This window comes from Chinchilla lanigera, unplaced genomic scaffold (assembly GCF_000276665.1).
Source record: "Chinchilla lanigera isolate Chin_1 unplaced genomic scaffold, ChiLan1.0 scaffold00083, whole genome shotgun sequence".
NCBI classification, from domain to species: Eukaryota; Metazoa; Chordata; class Mammalia; order Rodentia; family Chinchillidae; genus Chinchilla; species Chinchilla lanigera.
The window spans coordinates 5,878,781-5,906,316 of NW_004955484.1; positions in this window are offsets into that span (position 1 = coordinate 5,878,781).

A 27,536-nucleotide genomic window follows, 5' to 3' on the forward strand; every position below is an offset into this window, starting at 1 on the left:
TGTAGCTATTTACAAGACCCTGTCTTGGAAAAACCCAAAGGAAAATGCTGCTGGGCATATAACATCCTTCCCCCAGCTTATAAGCCATCATTCATTAAGGGGACAAGGAGCTGTGCTGCACAAGCTGAGATGAGGCTGGTGAAATTCCACTGAGAGCATTACAGGCTTAAAGTGGGCTGTTCCAAGATGCCAGGGGTGTTGTTATCAGTTTGGAGTTTGGGGTGGTGGGTGAGAAAGGCAGTCCTGGGGGAGGCCTTGTAAGAAGTGCGTGGTGCCATGGGATGATGGATCATGTGGCCTTCAGGCAAGAAGTTCTACCTGTAAGGACAGTGGTACTAGCAAGTCAAGTAATGATGTACATAGAAAGTCCTGAGGCTGAAGCAGGAGTCAGAGTCTGGGGTTCAAGTCAAAGGACAGAGCTCTGTTGCTATGGAATGCAACTAAGAGAGCTGAGTGCTTCTAAGGCTGGGGAAGCACCAAAATTGGAGTGAGCCCAAGGCTCGGGTAGGGCCCATCTCTGCTCAGCTGGGTCAGGTTATACAAGCAGGGATCAAGATTTGGAAGTGGCTATCAGGCCTGGTGGGATTGCTGGACCTTCATCTATCTTATCATACGGAGATAAATCTTGGCTGCAAATAGCTCATGCTTGAGCAGTTGATCGTGTTTCTCAGTGGGTACTAGATAGTTGAGGAGGTAGTAGTCAGATCCTGCTTCTCTGGGGCTGTGTCTTCCTCCCACGGTTGTTTTCATTCACCTCATACCCAATGGAACTGATGATCCAGAAAAGCTGCTGGGATTTGTCTAAACCCACTAAACTCTTATATTTGCAATTTATATTGAACATGTCTGGAACCCTGTCTTTGGTAGATGGAATGGACATTCCCATACAACAGTAAATGCTAAATTGTGAATATCGTTCACCATGGTTTTGCTTCACTTGTGTCATTATCCTGTAGACATATAAAAGTATCTTAAGAAATACACAAAAGCAACCAACATAACATGTTTTTTTTTGTGTGTGTACTTTGCTTAGTGCCTTAATTTGGATTTGTGCTCAGCAGTTACCTCCCTTATTTGGAGATCATGATGATGACGAAAACCCTCTAACAAACCAGCAAAGTGGTCACTGATGTGACATCACTAAAGTTCAGAGACTGCAGAGGATGCCGCAAACATTCATTCCCAGGTGGATCTAAGCACCTTTTAATCACCAGCTTGGAATGGTTTACTGATGGCCAGAAGCTGTTGCAAGGTAATTGCCCCATGTAAGGCTGCCTTCCTTGGAAAGGAAGAATTGTGAAAGCAGAATTTGGGCTCTTTCATCTCTGTTTGTGTGGGATACACATGGAGGTCACATTGGGTTTGCAAGTTGTAGCATTGCTACAGTAGAAGGTGCTCTGGGATCTACAATTCTTCTTGGTCTCTGGAGACTCCCCTTACTTGGCTGCCACTTGTAAGAGGCTCCCTGAGAATATCTGAAGTGAGAAATGGACAAGTGCAGAAGGAACCCGGAAGAATTCTGGGAAACATTGTCCACAACAACACTGTCATAACAACAGAGCCTGAAAATGTAATAGCAGCATCTCAAAGGGTTTCCGTGTCATGGGGAAGATCTGCTGGAAGTATTTTTGAGTACTGCTGGCAAATGATGGGATATCAGGATAAATATCCTGAGAGACTGCTGGGTACACAGGCGGATGCAAGAAGAACGGCACAGATATTTAAAGGGTTCCCAGAAAGAAAGTGTCTGAACATCAGACACTCCTGACAGTGACAGATTGGTGGTGCTGGCTTCTTCCTCATGACCAGGAGCTTGGATCAATGGAGCTTGGCCAAATAATGGGCTCCTTGGTCACAGATCTGTGAATTCTATTCGCAGGTGCCACCTCTCCATCCAGATTTTGAGCTGTGGGCACAGAGCTTATGGATAAATGGATTAGAAGTGCAGAATCCAGCCTGACTGCATCCCTAAGCAGCCAGCAGTTCACGGCCATTCACTGAGCCCTGAGGCTTTGGCTGGGCTGGGCTTCTGGAAGCAACTTGATTCTCCCTCTGTGGAAGGGACTCTTTCCTAGCTAAATGGATCTCATGGTGACTCTTATTGCTAATGTCATTTGTTTATTTAACACAAATGAGAGATCTCTAACATGTTTTCCTTCTAAATGCTCTTATCTTGATGTAAGTCTATTTTTAGATGTGTGGTATTCTTAAAATAAATAATAATTTGAAGTCTACTTTTTAAACTTTAAAACTGTAACTGACTTCAATGTCTAGATAATTGCATTTTACACATACTAGTAATTCTAAAATGATTCCTCTGTTCTTTTATTTTCTAGGCACTTTTTCATTAGTATATGTTTTCTGTACATAATGATTATATTCATCATGTGGTATAGGTACTTTGCATGAGAAACTAAAGGTTTAGAAATTTTATAGAATAATTCTCAGTGTCTTTAGAGGTGAGGATATATACCTTTATAGTCCTTGATAAATACTAACATTTGCCTTGGGTTTTTTAGGCACAAAGTGTCAGTTGTATGTGTATGTAACATGTCTACGTGCATGGGTACATGTGATCACATATGTATAATATGTATATTTGTCATGCACATATACAAATATGAACTTTTGTATATATGTTATATATATTTGTATATATGTGCATGTGTGTTATGTATGTATTACACCATGAATATAATGTATCTCTGTATACATGCATGTGTGTTTGCATATGTATGCATGCATACTGCATATATAACATGTCTCTGTGTATATGTGCAAGTGTGTATATGTGTATGCACGTACATGTGCATATAACATGTCTCTGTGCATATGTGCCTGGATGTGGAGTGTGTGCATACGTGTGTTGTGGATCAAGGGAGGCTGTACGAGATGTCTTCACTTCACTTTACTACACTAGGATGTGCTCTCTATTTTTCTGGATCACATGAGTAAGGTCAAAGATGGTGTGTTTCTTCATGTAGTATAAAATTTTGTAAAACTTAAAAATCATGTTTTTATTCCAAAACACCAAGTAGGATAGTACTTTAAAAATAATTCTAGTCATTTAAATTTAAGGCTCTGGAGAAAAGTCCAATCTATGGTCCAAATCTATTTGCTGGCCCAGAGCCCAAAGCATTTTCATCACATTGAGAATTGGATACAATTTCATTCACTTTAAGCACTTGTTGCTCAGTATTTTGCTCTTCAGAGGCAAGCTAACAAGTGTCGATGGCCATGTTGGCTTCAATAATGAGTCTCCTTTCCCTGAATGATCTATTTCAGGTGCATTATTGCCATTTAAAGATGCCCTTGTGCTTGCAGTCACATTTTCAGTGAATGTACGAGGAATGCAGAGATTTCTCCTACATGGATTTGTCTCTACAGTTATTGACTTGTTTGGAGAAAAAGTCTTTATTTTCCTTGAAGCCGTTTGGAAATAGAAGCTATGTATAGAATTGTCTTTGTACTTTGTTCTTGCTTTCTTTGTGGAGATGTTGCCCACTTACACTAAGATTTCTTTAGATTTAATTAAAATTCTACTGTGGCCTTTTCAAAAATGGTACTAATATATAAATGAAAAGGAAAGGTGATTTATCAGAAAAATGGGCAAAATACTTGAACAGGCATGTCACTAGAAAAGCATCTAAATGGTCAGTCAGTGCTCAAATTCAAGTCACAATGAGAAATCATACCCAAATACTTGGCAAATATTACAGTTTGACAATAGCAAGTGTTGACATGGATGGAGCAGAACACTGGAATTTCATATACTGCTGATGTGAGCTCCCACTTCAGTGTTGTCTGTGTTTAAAGCAGAAGATGCCTGTTGAACAATTTTGAAAACAGGTCTTTATTCTTATTTTCTTTCAATAAGACAAGTGTACTTTACCCAAAATCCTGTGAGATGAATGCACTCATAGTCAAGTTCCCTTTCACACGCAGTATCATTCTTTCATCAGCAGTGGTGACCACTTAAGTACTGATGCACAAGAAGATCCCACTGAGCTACATATTATGTATGGCCCAGAGCCCAAAGCATTTTCATCACATTGAGAAATGGATACAATGCATGATGCTTGTAGACCATAGGTGCTCAATAAACACTACATCATAAAATATTTCTGAAATAAAGTAGTGCAAATTTTTATTTCTAGCTGTCCATGTTTTGGTACATGTATTTATTTTTATCATAAAATTTATATAACATAAAAATTTCACTTTAACTATTTAAAATGTATTAACTTGATATTAATTAAATTTAAAAATGTTGTACAGTCATCTAGATGTCCAGTTTCAGCTCTTATTTTAATGTCCGCGTTAGAATCAATTTTTAATTCCAAATTTTGTTTTCTCTTCCATCCCTATTTTTAACCTCTTCCTTCTTACTACATTTTGACAGATCTTTGACATCTTTGACAGATGTTTGACCTCATTTGTAATCCAGATCACATATATTATCACATGTAGGGGGGAGGCAAGGATTTCTGGGTCAGTAACACTTTCTTTCCTTTTTCATTTTAGCTTCCTTTTATCCAGTGTAGAAGTTGCTATGTTTAATTGTAGGTAGTTAAAACTTTTTTAAAAAGTCCTTGTATGCTAGGAAATTATAGACTCTTGAGAACTCTAGTTCTCCGACATTTAAAGAAGGAAGAAGAGGATGCGGACAGCTACAGATGCGCAGGACAGAAGAGGAGTCCTTAGCGACTCATGAGACCAGGCCAACTCCAGAAAACAGTCAGAGTGTGGAAACTTGATGAGAGAACAGGTTGCAACAAACACAGTGAGAAGTATGACAGAATCAAGAGGAGACAAAGTGAAACATATGGAGGAATAATGAGGGCCACCTGAAGCTGGACAACATGTGCATATGATTGACCACCTGGCTTGGTGCAGTGATTTTCTCTATGCTGCTCTGGGTAGGCAGGGGGTGGACATGTAGAGGAAGCAGAAGGTGGAATTCACTCTGGTTTGAGAGCTGTTAATACGAGGCCAACAGAGGGACAAGCAATTAAAGTCATTAAAGGGTTGATTGGGAGGTGAAAGGACTGAAAAAATGCCCAGCATGGTGCACTTGAAGGTGTCCTATTGAGATCTCTACTCTGGAAGCAAAGCTGCCTGATGTCTCCCAGCTGCTTTTGCACCTTTGGATTCATGCAGTATCTGTTCCAGGCCAAGATGCTCCAGCTGATGACTGAGCTATTGATCCCCTACTCCACGATGCTACTCCTCCACTGCGGGGCAATTGCTCAGAGACTCCCTCTTGGCTTTGGCTGGAATTTATCTCACTGTGTATGATCTGAGGCTCTTCCTTCTGTAACCCTTCCTTCTGGGCTCTTTTTATTGGTGTTGGAATTGCATGGCACTTTTAAGGTACCCCTGTTTCCTCTTGCTTTATAATTTACAAGTGTTTTTGCCCCATTAGCCCCTTACACATCTAACTCTCTTTGGCTTTTGCTCTGTTGGGAGTCTTGAACTGACATGCTCAGTATTGTTATTATTATAGAGGGCCTGGAGACTGGAAGGAGTAGGCAGTGAGATGTGACTACGCGTATGTGAAGCTAAGGTTCATGTGATTCTTTTGTGAAATAATGACAGATTCACAAGAATAAAACAATAGTACAAGGAGTCTGTCTTCTGGACCCTTCATCCAGCTTCCTCCAATGGTAACATTGTACATAATTCTAGGACAACGTTAAAATTAAGAAATCGACATTGATAGAATATTGCTGATATGTGTGGTTTCTGATTATGTCTCTGTCCATCTCATAGATATATTGATCTCATGTTCATTGCAAAAAGCCACTTAAGTATCAATTCCTTTCTAAGTCAGCCAGCTCTATAATCACATGGTTTGTAAGGTGCATAAATAAAGCTTTGAGTGCAGGGACAAATAACAAATGAGAGATGTCCACTGAGGAGAGAGTTATCCATCCATTCATCCTTCATCCATCCATGCTTGCTCAGCTTTTCCTCAGTGCCAGGAAATATGCACCAAAAGTATAACTTTGAAATATTGATGTCAGAATGGTAGCAGCAGATACCACATCTCTGTTTGGGGTCAAACACAATAAGGAACTGGGATGCAGATTTGCTTTTGGGGAGAAAAAGATGTCTTGATCTGTCCTGTGATCATTTCCACACTGGCAGTAATTCAACTGATAGCAACCTTATGTTCAACGGCCAGGATCGTGCTTTTTTATGAGTCATTGTAAAGTGCCAAGTGCATTGACATATACTTCATAAATGCTAAATAATAACAAGTCAGTGAACCTAGAAGTATTGGATTCAGTATTCAAGACATTAAATCCAAGTTATGCTGTTCTAGAAGCAAGACAAACAAATAAATCAACCTCAAATCAAATAAAGCCCACATCCGTCTCTAGCCAGCAGTGGGTGTTGTCTGGAATGTTCTTTAAGGGTGAGTGGCTCTTTCATGAAGGGGCACTTGTTAGTATTTTACTTGACAGATCACACATAATGCCTTGCCTGTGATTTGGGAGAAGAGTTTTATATCCAATCCACAGCAGACAACAGTGATACTATATTCTTAAGGCTCCATTTCCCTTTATTTGATGCCAGAAAATCGTATCTGCTGAAGCTCTGGAGAAGAGTAACAGTCACCCCACAGAGCAATTAGACTGATCCTGGCAGGGGGCTCTGTAGGCAGTACTGGGAATCACTGTTTGTATTTCAAAGCCAGGATTTAGTTTTCCTCTAAGACATAAGTCTCATTAGGGGGTCCCTGTGATTCTTTAAGGGTTCAGGGTGCACAACCTAGAAAGCCTGAAATGCCATATAATCCTGAACTGGCAACAGAAATATATGACAGTATAGTCTGAGTGGTTTTCTGATTCTCAGTCCAGAGCTTTGGCCATGGTTTGGTGCTGCATGATTCGGGAGCTCTGCACACAGTTCCTTTTCTCTAGGAATCTGCCGTCTTGACTGTCTATACAAACATGCTTTACCTGACCCTACATTCTCTTAGGCATTTCATAGTGATGACCCCCTTGGGAGCAAAGCCAAACCCTCCAACCCCAAGACTGACAGCAGAACAGATTGCAGGTTAGAAGGTGGTGACTATGACATTGCAGGAAGTGACATGGACTGACACCATCCACATCTGGAAATGACATCTAAGAGATACCATCCTTCTATGGTTATTTCCAAAAGAATTTCACTCTCAATCAATGGTAGCCAAGAAGCCTACATTAGACACTCAGATCTGGCAAATAAAGTGTTGAATGGAAGATTATGCCAAAGGGGATGAGCAGAGACACAAATCAAAAGGTAAAACATCCATCAGATGCTGATCTTGCTAGTTCTTCTACAAATGCAATGCTAGTCCAGATAGTTTCTGATGGGTACAGACCTAGCTCATCATATCTGATAGCACTGAGTGTTCAGGAGAACGGAATGGTGCTGGCTAGGGCTAAGGAGGTAGTTTTCAAACACAGCGGTGCATCCCAAACACCTGCAGGAGTGCATTAAAAAAGGCAAATTTATGCTTTCCAACCTCTGGGATTTCAAATCAGTTGATCTGGAATGAGGATTGGGGAATTATATTTTTAGCAAGCACTGCAGTGATGAAGATGGATCATCCTTTGAAAAGTCTGATGGACTCTCAGTCCATCATCCCATTGAGCAAGTGGGGCAAGCGTGATCCCCAAAGTCCACCATATTTTGGAAATCATTGCTTTAAATCAATGCATTTTAACCTTCATAAGGGTGAAAAATTTTAAAAGTTCAGGAAAACACCTTCAAAATAATCCAATCCAAAGTTCTCACTTTGCAGATGAGGAAACTGAGAGGTCAGGTAACTCTTATAGTCACTTGGTCGGATACAAGCGTAAAGTTGGAACTGGAAACCACAAGGGGTCAGCACACCTTTTGCACTGCTTGCACCATTTTGCTTGGTGACCTTCCTCTCCTTGGTCCTGTTGGACATATCTACATGTGTATAAGTACAAACTAGAACCTGTATGGATCACAGTCTAATGGTATAATAATTGTAATCAAGTTATAATTACAATAATTGTCATTTTTATATCACTTGAAACAACTGGTGAGAACCTGTGTTGCCACAACAAACATTAGAAAAAGAAAGGCGCTTCCTACCTTCTCCAAATCTATGGTGAAAAAGATGATTGCAGGGAGTCACAGTTGTCCTCTGAATGTGCAGTGCTGGATTCACCAAATCAGTGCCTACAATAAAGCAAAAAAGAAAGAGTGTATATTCCTGACACTCCACTAAAAGAATAGGAAGTGCTTGCCACAAGCTATGGCTAGAATCAAATCAGATCAAAAGTGTTGTTATTTTTAGATCAATAACTCATTTACATTGTGCGGCCATTAGCGGTTTAACCCAAAAATGTTTGTGTCTTCATAATCTGCAGATGTATCTTTGTAAAGACTACCGGAAGATTAACCAGAGGGCTCCTCTGACATGAGCCACAAGCTCTGGAAACTCCACTCATTTGGTGTTTCGTTCTTCTCTTTGGACAAGACAGTGAAAACCAAACAGGCCTTGGTGTCAGATGAGTGAAAAGTCAGGGAAGCCATGCCAGGAATAAAGACTAGAGCTTCATGATCTAAGGGTTTGCATTCATTGGTTGACTGATGACTTGTTCATTTATGCAAGAAAGATTTATGAAAACTCTATGTGCCTGGTAGTTGTCCCGCTCAGTAAGATGTTAAGTTTTACCAAGCATGAAGCTGACGGGTGGGAAGAAAGTTCAGTGCCACCATAGTTATCTAGCTGCTTTGTAGAAAGGCCACAATCTAATAATCATATGCTGTAAGGGCATGAGCACTTCTTTGGGAGTCAGGAGGCCTGGGTCAGGTTTTTGTGATCTAGACTGTACGTTGGCTATTGAGATTTTGGGCCAAATAATCGGTGTGTGTATGTGTGTGTGTGTGTGTGTGTGTGTGTGTGTGTGTTGGAGGGGCTGCCTTGTGCTTTGTAGGATATTTAGCAGCATCCCTGGCCTCTCCCCGCTAGCACCCTAGATGACAATAGCCAGGCCCTACCCTGAGCCATGAGCACATATTCTTCTGTAATTTGCTTTCTTTACTCAATATTAAATCTTTGCGTTTTTTCAATGTTGGAACCACAGTCTTAGTTCTTTTACTTTAATTGCTGTACTTAACAAATTGACCACAGTGTATTCAACCATACCCCTTTGGGTGGACACATAGGTTGGCTCCCATTTTTCAGGGAGAGTTGCATGGCTGGGAAGGCAGCCCTGTGTGGGGCTCTGCTCTTATGCGTCAGCATTTCTCTAGGAAGCAGAGCTACGTATGGGATTCCCAGGCTGTAAGACAGGCACATCTTCAACTTTTATTAGATATTGCCAAATTGCCCTCCAAAATGACTGTTCTAAATTATACTCCCTCCAACACACTATAAGATTGTTCATTGCTTCACATCCTTGCCAACGCTAAGTATTTTCAAACTTTATAATATTTGCCAGTCTGACTGGGGTGAAATAGCATATAATTACTATTTCAAAAGACTGTGTTCTTCACCAGTACTCCTACTGTCTACATCTATTGAAGCTTCATTTATACAAAATGGAGAAGATACCTTTGTCTATTTCTTGGAGTAGTAATAAGGTCTTCTGGTATAAAGTGTGAGTGCATTTTGTAAATATGAAGTGCCGCTTTTGTTACTGGTGCTGGGAGAGAAAATGTGTACGTGAAGTTGCTATAGCAGGCAATCTATCAAAATTTCAAATGTACATATATTTTTTTGAACTTAAAAATAATTTCAAAATTGTAGAAAAGTTTCAGAAATAGTGACAAGTAGTCCTGTGCATCCATATCGTCTAATGTTAACATTTTAAAATCATATTTGCATTATAATTCTCAACCTCCCTCTCTGTCTTCCTCTTTTGTATATTTGTATTTGTATGCATGTGTATGTGCACACAAATTATTTTCCCAATGATTTTATCTTTGAAAATTTTCTAAAAACAAAGACCCTCTGTTCCATAAACACAGAAAAGTTGCTCAAACCAATCAGTATACCATTATAGCCTACCTATCTAATCCAAATTTATTTAGTGTCCTATTGATACCTTTCATAGCAAACTAAAATTATTTTCTCCTCCAGGACCAAATGCAATAATTCCATGCACTTAGTTGACACATCTTCAATCTTTTATGGAATAATTTTTCAGTCTCTTAGGATCTGGTACTTTTGAAGAGAATTGACTAGATTATTTGTTAGAATAGCTCTCATTTTTGTTTTGTCTGAGGTCCTCATAATTAGACTCAAGGTTTGCCTTTTTGGCAAAGATTCCATAAAAGCAATGTTGTGTCCTTGATATGCTGGGCATCCTATGACTGCCGGTGCTACTTTGATCCCTTGGTTATGGTGGTGTCTGCCAGGTTTTAATTTTTCCTTTTGTAAGTGGTAAGTATCTTTTGGGGAAATACTCTCAGACTATGGAACTGTCTTGTTTATACTAGTATGGACTTAGGAATTTAATTGGTTACATTGTGTCACCGTCATTATTTATTTTGATGCACAAATTTTTCCACACTGTGACAGCGGAAGATCTTTGCAGTTGGCTTCTGAAGTGTTTGATGTGCCCCCATTTTTCTATAAGCACTGTCTCACTTTCTGGCACAATGGGGGCTTCCAGCTTCCTCTTTTGCCTTCTCTATACCTATCCTGGAACCAGTCATTTTCCAAGGACCCCTGGGTCCTTTAAGCAGAAAACAGTATTTACAAACCACAATTTAGATACTACATATGTTCATTGATATTGGTACACCTAACTTTTAACCTAGCAATTTCACTTTCAACAGCAATGTTCCTTCAATAGATGTATTCCCAATTTTTAAAACAAAGAATTATTTGCAAAGTTATTAACTGCAGAATTACAGAGAATAACATTAGACATAACCTATAAATCCATCAATAGGGAACTAAATAAATTTTGCAAATTCATATGGTGGGATGCCAAGCATCTATGAAAGATTAAAAAATTATTTTAAAATTATGCTGCTGAAAATACAATGGTGTGTCTGATATGTTACTGTTTATGATCTACTAAAAGGTAGAGATATACAAAAACTGCACCTGTTATTTGATAAAATTTATAACATATCTCTGGAAAAGTGCACAAGAAACCAAAAATACTAATTATTTATAGTGCAGAGAACTGGGAGACCTAGAGAACAGACAGAAGAAAAGTTTTACCATCCAATTTCATAAAACACCTAAACTGGGAACCGCATGATGCAACAAATACTAAAATATTACAAAACATAAAATAAAGCATCATTTTAATCTAAGATATGAATTTCTAATTAAAATATCTGAAGAAAAAAACTATTTTCTGAGGATGAATTGATAAGATCAAAGTATGTGAAATGCATGTACAAAAATGTCATAATCAAGCCCAATATTTTGTAAAATTAAAATGCATTAAAAGTAACTAAAATTTGGTCATTGTATTATTCCGTTTTCTGTTACTATAAAGACATACTGGAGCCCAGGTGTTTTTACAGAAAAGAAGATCTGGAGATTCAAGGGCCTGGTGCTGGCACTGGTGTGGCTCTGGTGCGGGCCACACAGTGAGTGGCTTCGGCATGTGTGGTAAGGAGAGATCACACAGAGTGACAGGGAGCCGGAGAGATACTGGGCCGGGGGCAGTTGTGCTCTCATAACAACTTGCTCTCACAGAACTTACAAGGTCCCACAAGAACCTTAATTCTTTCCAAGGCCATGACCACGTTGCCCCAGGGACCTCCTACTAGGCCCTGTCTCTTAATGGTTCCACAGCACCTCTCACATTGCCACTGTCCTGGGGGACAGGCTCCAACCCATGAACCTTTAGGGGATGAACCACACCCAAGCCACAGCAATCACTTTCCTTTCACATAATTACTCACAGTCTTGTGAGTTTTGCTGAGTGGTCACCCCTACCTATGATATTGGCATAATAAAATCAGTGACCTATTACAAGGCAGAGAAAAATGAATTTGAACTAGGGGTGATGAGTAACATGCCATCTGAAAATACAAAGTGTCAGGCTACTGGGACTGTCAAAAATTCTACATTTTCACTTTTGTATTGATGTAGCAAATATTTTTGAATGAAAGTGTGGATGGGCGGTTGGATGGGTAATTTATGAGAAAAATAAGATAAGACAGGAACTGTGTTTCAACATTTGAGAGTCAGGAAAAGAACCTTAAAATAAATAGAAAGAATAGGAATAGTCTTAATGTAGACAGGCCATATTTGGTGCATTTTGTTATTTAATATTTCATGTACAAATTATAAGGCTCTAAGGAAAGTATTTAGAATTGTGCTGACTGTGACAATCATCCAACAGATACAAGCTATAAATTCATTAATTTTTAGACTAAATAGATCTTCAGAGATTATTTAACCCATGTACTTTATTTTCCAGATGATGGAAGAGATAAAAATAGAGCCCAAGGAGATAAAGTGGTTGCCCAAATTTTGGAGTTGTTTGATAACAAAATCTGGTAACAAATTCAATGTTGGCTTCTCTTTGATGAGACTACATTTATAATTTTTCTCCAAAAAGTTTTAGGTGACTGACCAGTTCTGCACTTCAACTGACTATCTCTCCTATCCACATACTGCCTACTCCCAGTTCCTGTGTTCTGAGAAACACTCCCTGCCTCTGCTTAGGATCCTACAAAGGAAGAGAGGGAGGGAGGGAATAATTGGGGGAGGGAGGGAGGGAGGGAGGGAGGGAGGGAGAGAGAGAGAGAGAGAGAGAGAGAGAGAGAGAGATGGAGAGAGACAGAGAGAGATAGACAGAAACAGAGAGAGAGACAGAGAGGAAGAAGGAGGAGGAAGAAGAGGAGGAGGAGGAGGAGGAGGAAGAGGAGAAGAAGAAGAAGAAGAAGAAGAAGAAGAAGAAGAAGAAGAAGAAGAAGAAGAAGAAGAAGAAGAAGAAGAAAAGAGGAAGAAGAAGAAGAAGAAAAGAGGAAGAAGAAGAAGGAGGAGGAGGAGGAGGAGGAGGAAGAGGAGGAGAAGGAGGAGGAGGAGAAAGAGGAGGAAGAAGAGAAGGGGAGGGGGAGGAGGGGGAAGAAGAGGAAGAGAAGGAGAAGAAGGAGAAGGAGAAGAGGAAAAGAGGAAGAGAAGGAGGAGGAGAGGACAGGGCAGGATAGGGGAGGAGAGGAGAGGAGAGGAGTGAAGACAGGAGAAGAGAAGAGAGCAAAGATCCACATCATTCAGAGCCCCAGATCAGGGTTTTCAGCAGTAGAAGGAGCTGCAAGAGAGACTGGTGCAGGGACTTGGTTACAGAAGCCCTCCTGTCTCACCCCTTACTTCCCAGTCTCTAGACCCCTATTATAGACCACACAAATATTGTTGTGCTCAGTTATTGTTAAATTATTTCTGTAGAATCCAAAAGGTATGTGCTTTCTTGGCACTGACTGGAAGGTGCTGGACAATACAGGAAGAATATTGTGACAATTAAGCTGAACCTTCAGCTTTATTAGCCTGAGAGCCACCTAAGTGATTGGTAAAGAATACTTGTGGGTGTGCCTGGGTGGGTCATTAGGCATGATCTTGGATTCTATACTAGATGTGGTCCCTGGCTCCTTCCTCTTGGGTGCTGTCTCTGCTCTTTTTCCCCAGCCACCATGGGATGAGCAGCATTTTTCTGCCACGATGTTCTTGCTTTGGTGCTAGCTGGCCATGAACTGAGTCCTCTGAAACTGAGAGCCAAGTAAATCATGTCAAGATTTAAGCTGTGGGTGTCAAGTAGTTGGTCCCATCAACAAAAAACTAATACAAACATCTTATAAAATGATATCAGGGATTGAGTTTCCTGAGTCACATGATCTCAAGGTTTCATTCCTATCATCCCTCTGTTCTCTGCTTCCCCTGGTACTTGGCTTTCATTAATGGCTCCCCTCCTCTCCCTTCATGGTACCCATATTCACTTCCAGAAATAAATGGTTTCTTTGTTCCCATTAAATTTCATGCTTGTATACTCTACTCATTCTTCTGCCCTCCAAGATTAAGATTTTGTTCCTTTTGCCTTTTATACTTTACTCCTAATTACCTTCATATAGGTGATTCTAGAAATGACAGGCTCCTGGCAAAATTCCCAGAATTCTCTCAATCAGGATCTCAGAATGTTCTGAGATCTCTTTTTTGCTTGGGGGCCAAGGGCACATGGGCAAAGGAACAACCTGGCTTTGGAGACAAGAGTGGAGTTGGCTTGGGATTCCAGAAATCCTGGGGCCAAGCAGTGGGCCTGAGGGGCTAATGATAGGCCTAAGTGAGCTTGGATTAGTTCTTCTGTTGTTTCCTTTTCCCCATGACTACTTCCTTCATTGCCTAACTTGACGTTGGACTCAGTTTTCAGAATTCATCATCCTTGAATTTCAAAATGAATGTCAAGTTTCCTCACAGGACTCCTGAAATAAGGTAAGGGGCTCTGATCACATGATTTGGAGGAAAGCAGCTCTAACCACCTCCACGGGCCAGTGGGTATTTGGTACTTTTGAGAGGTGCTTTAGGAGGGGGATGAGGAAGTCTATGTCATTACCTGGAAACTCTGGTCCGTGACCTCAGTAGCCCCTCTGGAATTTCCCTGGTGTCTGTTCTGTCCCCAGTGGTAATCATTAACTTACGTGCAGTTTCTGGGCATTTATATAAAAATGGTGGCAACAATTTGCAGCACTGAGACTGGTGATGGAGGAGGAAGGTTGTTTAGGTTCTATTGACAAGGCCATTAAGTCTGCTGACCAAAGTGCAAAGTAGTCTGGGAGGAAAAGCTAGAGTTCCCAAGGACAATAATGAAGATATGAACAGCTGCTGGGTGTGGGGGTCACATGAGCCATTCCGTCTTCCTGCTGGAATTTCCCAAACCTGATGTCTTTCTCTGTGGCTAATAGAGAGTAGAAGCAATGTGGCAATCGAGTAGTTAACTTTTAAAACAAACCACTTACTCTTTACAGCAAAGGGTTTGAAGACTTTCAAGGGAAAGTTCTAGCTGCTCTCTGCTTCATCAAAACGTGGTAGGTCATTGATTCTGAATGCAAATACGACCTTTAGGCCCCAGGGACATAGTGCTCCTAGCCTGTACATAGTAGGCTGTTTGGGCTGAGTTCTTCTCTGAGTTCCAATGTTTTAAAAAACCTAGCATGCTATGGCTTGTGTCTAGATGTTCCCTCAAAGCCTCATGCAGTTATAAATGGGGCTTTTTCAGAGGTGACTGGATCTAGAGTGTGTGATTGATTCATGGTGCAATGCTAGGATTAAGGGTGCTAAGATTAAGGGTGGGTGATTACTAAATCAGTGCATTGATTGGTTTGGCACTGCCCTAATCCCTGTAGCCTGGATACAACAAAGGGCAGACAGATGCTGTTAAGGGCCCCTTTTTGCTTGCTTTGCTACCTCCTGCCCACCATGAACTCTTTCTCCTCTATGATGCCTGTCTTCCACGCCACCCTGCCTTAGAGCCAGCTGATTATAGATTGAAACCTCTATGAAGTGTAAGCTGAAAAACATAACCCTTTAACTGTAGGTGTTGAGTATTTTGTCTTAGCAATGATAAAAAATAAGACATAGCACAACAAACTTTGCATTATTTTTGGAGGTGTATGACTGGTATAGATTTTAGAGTGTAACTATACATTATAGATTTTGAAGCAAACTTACATACAAGATAATATCCACACTTCCCCTTTTAGAATCAAGAAATACATCAACAACTACATTGCTAAGTACCATGAAAAGTTTGGTAACCAAGAATCTTCACAGCGCTTTTGTGAAGGAATAACAATTCATTAGCACGTCCTCATTTCACAGATGCAAAGCAGATGTCAAACACTGAAGGGTCTGGGCCATGATTACCTGGGTTTCGAGAGACACAAAGGAGAGTTGAACCCAGGCATCCTGACCCCACTGAATTCCAACTTGCAGCATACTAACTTCTTCCAGGATATCCTTGTCAAGTATGAGGAAATGAAAAAGCAAAAACGTGATTTGTGAGTTGGTGATATTTCTGTGAGAGCCGCAGCAGCTTGATCTCATTGAAGATGGGAAAAACATCTCTGACAGAAGAACTTTGTTGGGAATAGGGAGATGGGAAGAAGAAAGCACAGCAGGTTCTGACCCATCTTTCTATGACGTCAAGTAAATATTTCATTTAATTATCATCTTACTCTTTTGCTCTTGTGAAAATATCTGCTCCCTTTGTGACTCCACTATGAGTCTAGGACACGTGTCTTGGAGGGGGTCAACAATGCTTTCACACGACTACTGCAACTGTGATGGGGCAGCTGGGTGTTGGTGGGGAGGATAAGTCTAAGTTTGGGAGAAGTGAGATTTGGGCAGATGAAGAAGTCTCTGGTGATGATTAACCAGGCTCAGATCTGTATTTATTTGGTATCCCAGCCTTAAAGAGGAACATTCACTGAATCATGGGGAAAGTTTAGACAAAGGGGACACATCCAGATAACATCAGGTAATGGACTCATTGCTGCAGGAGGCTGTTTCCTTTTGAGCCCTGACTTCCTGCCATGAAAACTTTCCATTCTGACTCCTCTAGCCCGCCAAAGCCCCCATCAGCAGGCTTGGTCTGGCCTGGAATGGCCTTGAATGACAGTGAGCGTGGATAACTAGGAGCAAACTCAGGGTCCCTAGCAGGTTCAGAAGACTTGGCATTGCTGTGCCCATTCGTCTTTACGGTAATAAGCAAATGTTCATTAGGTAAACTTTTCCTCCTTTTATTTTCATAGTTTTATTTTTAATGAAAGGAGAATTTAAAACCCAAGGAAAGGTATTTACTTTTTACATTTTTTGAAACCCCCCATCACCACCTCCGAGTATATCTGTTGTAAAAGTAGACAGTTACTAACACTGTTACTGTTATCACTATTAAATATCAGCACTACTATGGCCCCTATTATTGTACTTGCAGGGTTTCAGAAGACTTGATTTACTAAATATTTCTGCTTCCATGTGTCTATATTGATGATTTGGAAGAAGAAACACAAAATAGGAAGTTGATATCATCATCTTTTTTTCAACACAATGAATGAATGAAATCTTATTCTTTTCCCTAGAGTTGTGCTTTCTCCCTCCCTAACTCTCTCCCTCCCTCCCTCCCTTCCTTCCTTCCTTCCTTCCTTCCTTCCTTCCTTCCTTCCTTCCTGTCCTGGGTGTTTGAGACAGAGCTTGCTATGTAGTCCAGGCTGGCCTTGAACTTGTGATTCTCCTGTCTCAGCTTCCTTTGTGCTTGGATTATAGGCAAGCATCATTGCGTCTGGCTCTGGATTTTTGTTTCTTAGAAAGTGTGGTGGTCTGAGCTAAGCTTGGCCTATGGATGGCTTTGCTGGACCATATCCATCCCCCCAGGGATGAGGGGATACTGTGCACAGCAGAAATCTGGGACCACAGCTTTAAGATGCAGCATGCTACCTCCCTGCCCAACTCTACATAGGTACAGAGAAGAGTAGGGAAGGCAAGTACCATTTTACTTCAGGAGGTATGTGGTTGCTCAGTTACACAGATAGAATCACTCTCCAGACACTACTATGGGAGACTGACATTTAGACAGACTTGTTCTCAGCCACCAGCACAGCGCCCGGCGTAGGGTATGCATGGCTCTGAATGGCTTTGGCATCTGTTTTGTCGTGCCTCATGCCCACATACTGGGACTGCTTGTTTTCATCCAATAGCAATTAGCACCGTGGTAAATGCCTTGTGCTCTGTGCTAATTCAGAAGAATAAGCATGTCGCGCTCTGCCAAGAATTACAGCTAATCACAGAGGGCTCTGGGCACACCTGCCCTTTCATCAGGTTTTTGTTTTAAAATGAAGGGTTGGTGCAGCCTGAAACATTGCATTCTCCCCTTGGTTAGAGATAACCACGGAGACCCAGGGGAGGCCTGGATAGGCGCCTCACTGCTATCCCTGAAGACAAGCTTGCTGCCAAGGAGGACTACAAGCAGCAGGCAGCCAAAGCAACTACCTACAGTGGGGTACTTGCAAACGGAGTGGGTCCTGGGAAACCCCCATAGATGTGCAGAAGCCCAGCCACAGGAGAACCTGATGCTGGAGACCATCCAGGAGCCACCACGGACACAACGCATGGGAGAATAAGGACGGGGGCTGGCCCCATGGGTGGTCTGAAAGCTTCTTTGGTTATTGTTCTTTTTAGGCTGACACCTGCTCTGATTCTAAGAAAGCACCCATTTGTCCTAATTGGGTATTCATTATTTATTGATTTTAATTTTTTTTAAAGCCAGGCTTGTTAAGGCATCATTTACATTCAGCAAAATTCTCTCTTTTAAAGTGTATGGTTCTGGGGCTGGGGATTTAGCTCAGCGGCAAAAGCGCCTGCCTGGCAAGCGCAAGGTCGTGAGTTCGGTTCCCGGTACTGGAGAAAAACCATAAAGTGTATGGTTCAGGTGTTGTAATACGTGTCACATGACCATAATCACAGTCAAGTACAGAGCAATTCCACTGTCTGTAAAACTTTCTCCTGCCCCTTTCCTTGTTAACCTCTGGCCCAGGCAATAACTGATCTGACTTTTGTCTCTATGATTCTGTTTTTTCCAGAGTGCCAAATAAATGGATCATTCAGTAAGTACTTGTTGCTTCTGTCACTGAGAGAGATCCAGTCATGATGTCCTGAGTACTAGCAGCAAGTTCCTGGCAAGGCAATGCCACAGTTTTTTATTTCCACTGTTTTGCTATTACAGATAATATGGCTATGAGCTTTCATTTACACTTCTCTTGTGGAAATCTATTTTTAGTTTTCTTGGGTAGATTTCTAGGTGTGGGATTGTTTGGTCTTTGGTCATGTGTTTGGCCCCATAAAAAACTCCCCAAATATTGTCCAAAAGGGACATATCATTTTGTGTTGCCATCAGCAAATGTGCAAATGGCCATGGTGCCACTACCTTGCCAACATTTGATATTGTGGGTTTAAGAATTTTAGCCCTTCTAAGCCTCCACAATTATTTCATGATTTTTTCATGTTAGATTTCATTTTTTCATGTTACAATTTACTCAAAATCACTTTGAACCCACTCTTGTTCAAATTCTGGTTGAAGACAGTTCTCATTCAACTTATTTTAATAGGGATTTGCCAAATCCCTGCTGTGTGCCTAAAAAGAGCAGCAGCCAGGAATGTGCAGGAAGCAGAGGAACTGCTCTCAGTTAGCTTTTCTCCATGTGGTGTTCAGCTCAGGGCAGGAACTGATTCTTCACAGATCCCATAGCAACCAGCTCAAGGTCAAACACATCACAAGTGGAGCTTAGATATCTGATTGTTGTCCGAGGCAACATGGCAGCTTGGTTTCCAAGAGCACATGACTAAAGTGTGTGCACGTGTGGTGTAAGATGTCAAAAACAGAGAGGGTTGGTAGATTACTTGAAAGTGTTTACTTAGTGGAGGTCATTAAAGCCACATAGACATCAACAATCCTCAAAATACTCCTCACTAGAACCAGATAGGGAGTTTATAAAACGTACATGCCCAGGACTATAGGAGATTTACCTGGAAACTAATGAAACTCCAGCTTGCAGGGTATCCTTTGAGTGCTGGGGAGGACTGGGAGTTCTAGGTGGGAAGCAGAAGCCAGGCTGCAGTCAGGATACTCGAGATCTCAGAAGCAAGGGACCTAGGTTTTGGTAATCTGTATGATTCCTCATTTTAAGAAATCCTAAACGTAGGTTTTTTTCATTTCTTGTTGTCGGTGACTTTTGTTTTGTTCTTTTTCATTAAAAGTTTCTCTCAAAACCTGTATCTGTTCCCGCTGGCCAGAGACTGTGATTTAATTTGTTGGGTGTGGTTCAGGCGCTGGCGTTTTGTAGACCTTGGCATTGGGTGGAGTGTCCCCAGGCTTGAACCGCACAGCTATGGAGTGTCCACTAATGAGCGCGCATAGGCTACAAGCCAGGAATCAGGCACCTGTGAGCTCTTGTCATTTTAAACATCAGCCTTTCAACCAGATGGCCCCCTCTTGTTCCCCTCAAAGCCAGTCTTCTGCTTTTAGGTATTCCCTAGCTCAGTGTGTCCCATATGCTGGCCACCTCCTATGCCACCTTCACAGTATGCCACCTTGCTCATTGCTCCTCAGTGGCTTCTCCAGGCCAATTGGCTCAGCCCAGACTGCTAGGTAGGAGCCATGTGGCCAGCTGGCAAGGACTCGGGGCAGATGCCCGAGTTTACACTGCAGCCTGGATTTGAGTCAGAGAGAACCAGGTCACACTCCCACCTCTGCCACTGACCAGGAGCTTTGTGACCTTGGCATGTTAGTTAACCTTCCTGAGACTCAGTTTCTTCATCTCTAAAATGAGAAGGACAAGAGGAACACAGTTTTCAAACGAAGATGGAATGAAATGATTGTGAGGTGTTGGATACAGAGCAGATGCGCTGTAAGTGCCTAATTAAAATGGAATTCTAGTGTGGCTGATTCAGACCAACATCTCTGTGGGACCCTTTACCCTTTCCCTCCCTTTCTATCCCCTCCCTCCCTCCCATCTCCCTTCAACTGGACACATTGCTTGGGTGCTAGCCTCGTCCCCATCTTCTTTTCTTACCTCCCCTTAGTTTGTAAATTACAGTTCCAAGGCAACAACAATATTATCACCCACAAGAATAATGATGCCCAACATTTATGAGTGTCTGCTTTACAGACAAGCAACCTGCATCTCAGAAGCTGTCAGCAACTGGCCGGAGTCACAGAACCTGTGGGATAACATTCATTTGTGACAAAGTCTTAAGCAGCGTAAGGCAAAATGAGAACAGAGGGAAAGCTAGTCTATTTAAAGGGATAACTTTCATCCTGAAACTATAACCTTTCTCTTTGTGGGGAGGTTAAATGTAGATCACAGAAAACATTTTAAAATAATGTATACTGCAAAATAAAATATGGGTTATTCTATATTTGTCTCTCCATTTTTTATGGTGAAATGTTATTGGTCTTTAAAGTGAAAAACCCCTCAGGTCTGTTACTCTGAAGAATACTTCCATATAAAATGATATTCTATCTGTATTTATTAATCAATATATGTGACACTGTATCTTCTGATGTAAATATGCTGCCACAGAAGGAAGAAAAAGCCCTTCCACTTCTAATTAAATTTTTTTCTAATATTTATTGAGCATCTAATTGGTGCTCAGCATGTGCTGGTGTCTGAGGACATGAAACAAATAAAACACAGCCATTGCCCTGAAGGAGCTTAATGTCATTTTCAACTGTTAGTTTGGGAGAAGTAAACAGAAACATGTCTGTTGACAGCATTAATATTATTGGTATATGATCAAAATATTCAATCAATACCAATATTTGCTAACAGTGCCTTTTGACCCCTGGAGGAAAAAATGTCACTAGACAAGGCATAATATCCTTGCTCTGGATTCATTTGTCAGTCCCTGAACAGGCAGCTGATAAGGGTGGTCTAACCCTCAATAGCTTATATTTTGGGGGGGTTCACATAATAAAAAGAGGAAGTGCAGAAAGTCAGAATTTCTCACAAAAAACCACATACATACACAAGGGCTATAAACCATGTGAAAAGCATTCATTGATAGATGAAGAATATGCATGCTCCATAAAGCTACTATCTAAATCATCCCTGTGGTTATGAAAATAAAATGTATTTTATCATGTGGTTAGAAAATCCAACCTAGAAAATCACTTATAGATGAAAGCCCATCAGAATCTCAGCTGACTTCTCAATACAAACCCTCAAGTCAAGGAGAGCTTGGAGTGAAGTATTTCAAATTGTAAAAAAAACCCTCCAACCTAGATTGATGTACCCCACAAAATTATCTTAGAAAATTGATGGAGAAATAAGGTACTTCCATGACAAAAAGCACATGAGGAAATTCATGACCACCAAATCAGTACTTGAAAATGTACTGAAGGAAATTCCAGAAAGAGATAACAAGGAATACAACTCCATGAATCCCAACAGAAGGAACCCACCAGACAAAGCAAACAAGTAAACAGAGTGGAAAAAATGGAGCCAACAACAGGAAAATAACATGACCAGGATAAGTCAATACATATTAGCTATAACCATCAATATTAAATGGTTTCAATTCACCAGTGAAAACAAACAGACTGGCAGACTGGATCAAGATGCAAGATCCAACAATATGCTACATAAAAGAAACACATTTAATTCAAAAAGAAATTCACAGATTGAAAGTCAAAAGATGGAAAACAATATGCCATGCAACAGGAACCCAAAGAAAAGCAAGGTTAACTATTCTACTTGCAGACAAAGTGGATTTCCAGCCAAGACTGATTAAGAGAGACGAAAAAGGTCACTACATCTTTGTAAAGGGAGCAATCCAAGAGGAAGAGATAACAATAATGAATATATATGCAACAAATACCAGTGCACCCAACTATATAAAACAAATATTAATGGACATGAGAAATCAAATAAGAACTAATACAATTGTACTTGGGATCTCAATATCCCACTGTCACAAATAGACAGATAAACTAGACAAAAAATCAACAATGAAATATTGGAATGGAACCAATCTTTTGGACAAATGGATGTAGTAGATGTTTACACAGTGTTCCACTCCACAATATCAAAATATACATTCTGCTCAGCTACATACCAGACTTTCTCCAAAATAGACCACATACTAGCTCATAAAACATACTTAAGTAAATACAAAGGAATTGAAATTATCCCATGCATATTATCAACCATACTGCAATGAAATTGGAAATCAATGGCCAAAACAACCCCACAAAACTTCATAAACACATGGAAATTAAATAACACCCTCCTGAATAAACACTGGGTCATGGATAAAGAAGAAGTTAGGTAGTTTCTACAATTAAATGCTAATGTCAGCACAACATACTGGTTCTTATGGGACACAATGAAAGCAGTCCTATGAGGGAAATTTATAGTGGTGAATATTCATATCAGAAAAATAAGTGTGCTCAAATAAACAACTTAATGTTGAACCTCAAGCTGCTAGAAAAGGAAAAACAAATCAACACTCATATAAGGGAGGAAATCATAAAGTTTAGAGCAGAAATTAATGCAACAGAGACAAGAATACAATATAAAGAATCAATTAGCTTAAGAGTTGGTGCTTTGAAAGATTAAATAAAATCAATGAACCCTTAGCCAACTTTATCAAAAAAGGAAAGGAAAGACTCAAATCCATGCAATTAGGAAAGAAAAGAGTGAAATTACAATGGATCCTGCAGAAATCCAAAAGATCATCTATACCTACTTCAAAACTTGTATTCTAATAAGATGGAAAATGCAGAAGAAATGGACGGATTCCTAGATACATACGAACTACCAAAGTTGGATCAAGAAGATATAAAAAGCTGAAATAAACCAATATCAGTCAATAAAATTGAAGATATAATTAAAAACCTACCAGCAAATGAAAGACCAGTCCCTGATGAATTCACTACTGAATTTTACAAGAAATGTAGAGAAGACTTAATACCACTACTTCTCAAACTCTTCAGTGAAATTGAAAGGTAAGCAATACTCTCAAATTCATTCCTATAAGCAAGCATTACCCTGGTACCAAAAGCAGAGAAGGAGCCAACTAAGAAAGAGAACTGTAGGCCAATTTCCCTAATGAACATAGATGCAAAAATCCTCAATAAGATACTAGCAAACAAAATGCAGTGAATCATTAAGAAGATTATATACCATGAACAAGTAAGATTCATCTCAGGGATGCAGGGATGGTTCAACATATACAAATTAATACACATAACTGGGCATGTTGGCACTCGTCTATAATCCCAGCACTCAGGAGGCTGAGGCAGGAGGATTGTTGCAAGTTCAAGGCCAGCCTGGGCTATAAAGTGAGTTCAAGGCCAGCCTGAATTGCATAGCAAGATCCTGTGTCAAAAAAATTAATACACATAGCACATCATATTAACAAAGCCAAGGACAAAAACCATATGATCACTTCAACAGATGCAGAAAAAGCTTTTGACAAAGTCCAACAACCATTCATTATAAAACCTTATAGAAAATTGGAATATATGGTCTTTACCTCAATCTGATAAAAAGCCATCTATGACAAACCAACAGTCAACATCACACTGAATGGACAAAAACTGAAAGCTTTCAGTCTAAAATCAGGAACAAGCATGTGCAAGCACCACATTGCTTCTCTAGTGTAAAACCTGAAAGAGTTAATTTAAACTCGGAGGTATGATAGACATTGTGAAATGATAGGAAAACACTCAAGGGTAAAGGGCAACTGGGACAGGAGAAAAGAAAAGGGAAAGAAGGAGAAATTTTGTATGTATGTATATACAGGACAGTTAACATAGTTGTTTTACTGTCTTCTATTTCTTTGCTGAAAGAAACTGTTAATGAGTCCTTAATTGATCAATATTGCATGTCTCTGTTTTCATGAGAAACCACTTTGAAGATATCAGTATGTAACAAAACAAACATTGTTAATTTCCTACTACTTTGTATCTCTGTTTGTCTGTACTGTTCTTTTGCTGTTTTGTAAAAGGGTGTCTATCTGTTAATGTTTTTTCTCCTTTAATTTAAAAAAAAATAAAAATAAAAAGATACAATTTTAAAAAGTAAAAAAATAAAAATAAATTCAGGAACAAGACAACGATGTCCACTGTCACCACTCTTATCCAATATAGTTCTGGAAACATTAGCCAGAGCAATTAGACAAGAGAGAAAAGTAAAAGGAATAAGGACAGGAAAGGAAACAACACCTGCCACAATATCATCCAAAAGCTAAAATACCTAGGAATCAACCTAATGAAGGAAGTAAGAGATCTCTACATTTAAAACTATAGTATTCTGCAAAAGAAGATTGAAGAGGATATCAGAAAATGGAGAGATATCCTTTGTTCTTGGGTAGGAAGAACCAATTTAGTGAAAATGGCCATACTTACAAAATTGTTATAAAGATTTAATGTAATCTTGATCAAAATTCCAAAAGCATGTCTCACAGAATTAGAGAAAACAATTCTAAAATTCATTTGGAACCAGAAGAGACCTACAATAACAAAAGCAGTTCTGAGCAACAAAGACAAGGCAGGGGACATCACAATTTCCAATTTGAAATTATACTACAAAACTACTGTGATAAAAACAGCATGGTACTGGCAAAAGACAGACTGAGGATCAATGTAACAGATTATGAGATGTAGAAACAATTCCAGACATACTTAGCCACCTTATGTTTGACAAAGGTGCCGAACACATTCACTGGAAGAAAGATAGCATCTTTAATAAATGGTGCTGGAAAAATTGGCTTTCCATATGCTGAAGATTAAAATTAGACTCATATCTTTCACCATGCACAAAACTAAAATAAAAATGGATCAAAAATCTAAATATTAAAACAGAAACATTAAATCTGCTGGAAAATAGAATAGGTAAAACTCTTGGAGACATTGTTGCAGGCAAAGACTTTATGTACAAACCATGATTGCAAAAAGAACCAACAACTGAAATATCATCTTACTAAAAAACTTTTGTACAGCAAGACAAACCACCAACAGAGTGAAGAGATAATTCACAGTATGGGAAAAATTTTTTTTCCAGCTGTTCCTCAGACAAATGATTACTATCTAGAATCTGTAAAGAAGTAAAAAAAAAAAAATAGATTTCCCCAAATTTAAAGAGCCAATCCAAAAATGGGCATCTGAAATGAATACACACTTCTGAGATGAAGAAGTAGAAATAGCAAATAAATATATGAAAAAATGTTCAACATCATTTATCATGTGTGAAATGCAAATTAAAACAACTCCAATATTCCATCTAACCTAAAGAATGGCTGTTTTCAAGAAATCAACCAATAACAAATGTTGGCAGGGATGTTGGGGGAAAGGAACCCATCTCCATTTTTGGTGGGAGTGTAGACTAGTGCAACCACTATGGAAATCAATGTGGAGATTCCTCAAAAAATCTAGGACTAGAGGTTCCATTCAACCCAGATATTCTCCTTCTTGGTATCTTCCTAAAAGAATATAATGAGTATAAAGCATCATACCACAGTGATATATGCACACCTGTGTTTATAGCGGCAGAGTTTGTAATAGCCAAATCTTGTAAACAGCCCAAATGCTCATCAACTGGTGAATAGATAAAGAAGATGTGGTTTTTAAAAATACAATGGAGTACTACTCTTCCTAATGAAGGAGACATTTCTGTGTATATGAATGCTCCTGGAGACCATACTCTTCAATGAAATAAATTGGACACCCATGTGTAAATACCACATTCTTTCTCCAATGTGAGAAAACAAAAGTGTAAATAAGGACCAAAATGTACACTCAATATTGTGAAATAGGAAGAAAATGTTCAAATGGGAAGGGGAACAAGGAATTGGCTGGGGAAAGGAAGGAAGGGAAAAGTAAAAAAATGAGAAAAGAAGGGAAAATGGAAACAAATCTTTTGTACATAAGGAGGGGAAGAGGGGTTGAAGGGACAGTAGGGGAATAGAAAAAAGAATAAATTATATCATGTACAGGTACAGATTCCCTATGATGAATATGATGGTTATGTATGCCTAAAATGTACCAATAAAATCATTTTCTTTTAAAAAAAAAATGCTTGCTGCAAGTTCAAGGCCAGCTAGGGCTACATAGTGAGTTCAAGATTGGCTTGAACTCAGTAGAGAGACTCTGTCTCACGAAACAAACAAACAAACAAATAAATTTCAACTTAAAAACAAGAATCCATAAAATGAAAATAAACGTGCCAGTAGGCCACATATCTGTTCAGAAACATATTCCCTGTATATGCCTGAAAGTTGATATATAAACTACATTTCACGCAGTGTACACAATCCACCCATGTTTTTCTTCATTTCCTCAGAGCATCCCTAGTAAAGTACACTTTTCTGCGGTACTCTACTGACCACACATCCTGAGCATGTTTTTTAATCAGTTCATTCACAACTCTCCCCTTCTTTTAAAAAGCCACTTGGTATTCCAACAGAGGATATATTCTTTTTCAATGCAGTCACCCCTCCCCAGATATTTAAGACTTTAATGGGTATCTTTGTACATATACTTTGATGCAGTTTTGAGGCATATACAGAAATTCTTATACATGAAATGCTGTATAAAAGAATACATGTATTTAGGAGCTACAGGTGTGGTTCAGTGGTAGAGCGCTTGCCTGTCGTGTGCAAGGCCCTGAGCTTGAACCCCAACCCTGCCAAAAAATTAAAATTTTTATAGTCATTAGGAAATTGTCTTTTAAAACACTATTCTTTGTACTTCCACAAAGAATGGTGTATAATACCTTGCCAAGAATTTATATACTCAAACATTTGCATTTTTCCAATCTAACACTGACTTTTGATATTACATGGTCTGGTTTTTGTATTTGGGTTATTCAGATTTATTGGTTTGTATAAAATCAAATGTATCAGTCTTTTGTTTGGGGTCTGGTCTTTATGCACATTTTAGAAAGTGCGTTCACTTCAGAAGTCTAAGTTCATCTATATTCTTTCCTATAACTTTTATGCTTTCGTTCTTTTCAAGTCTTTAATTCATCTGGGATTTACTTGGGTT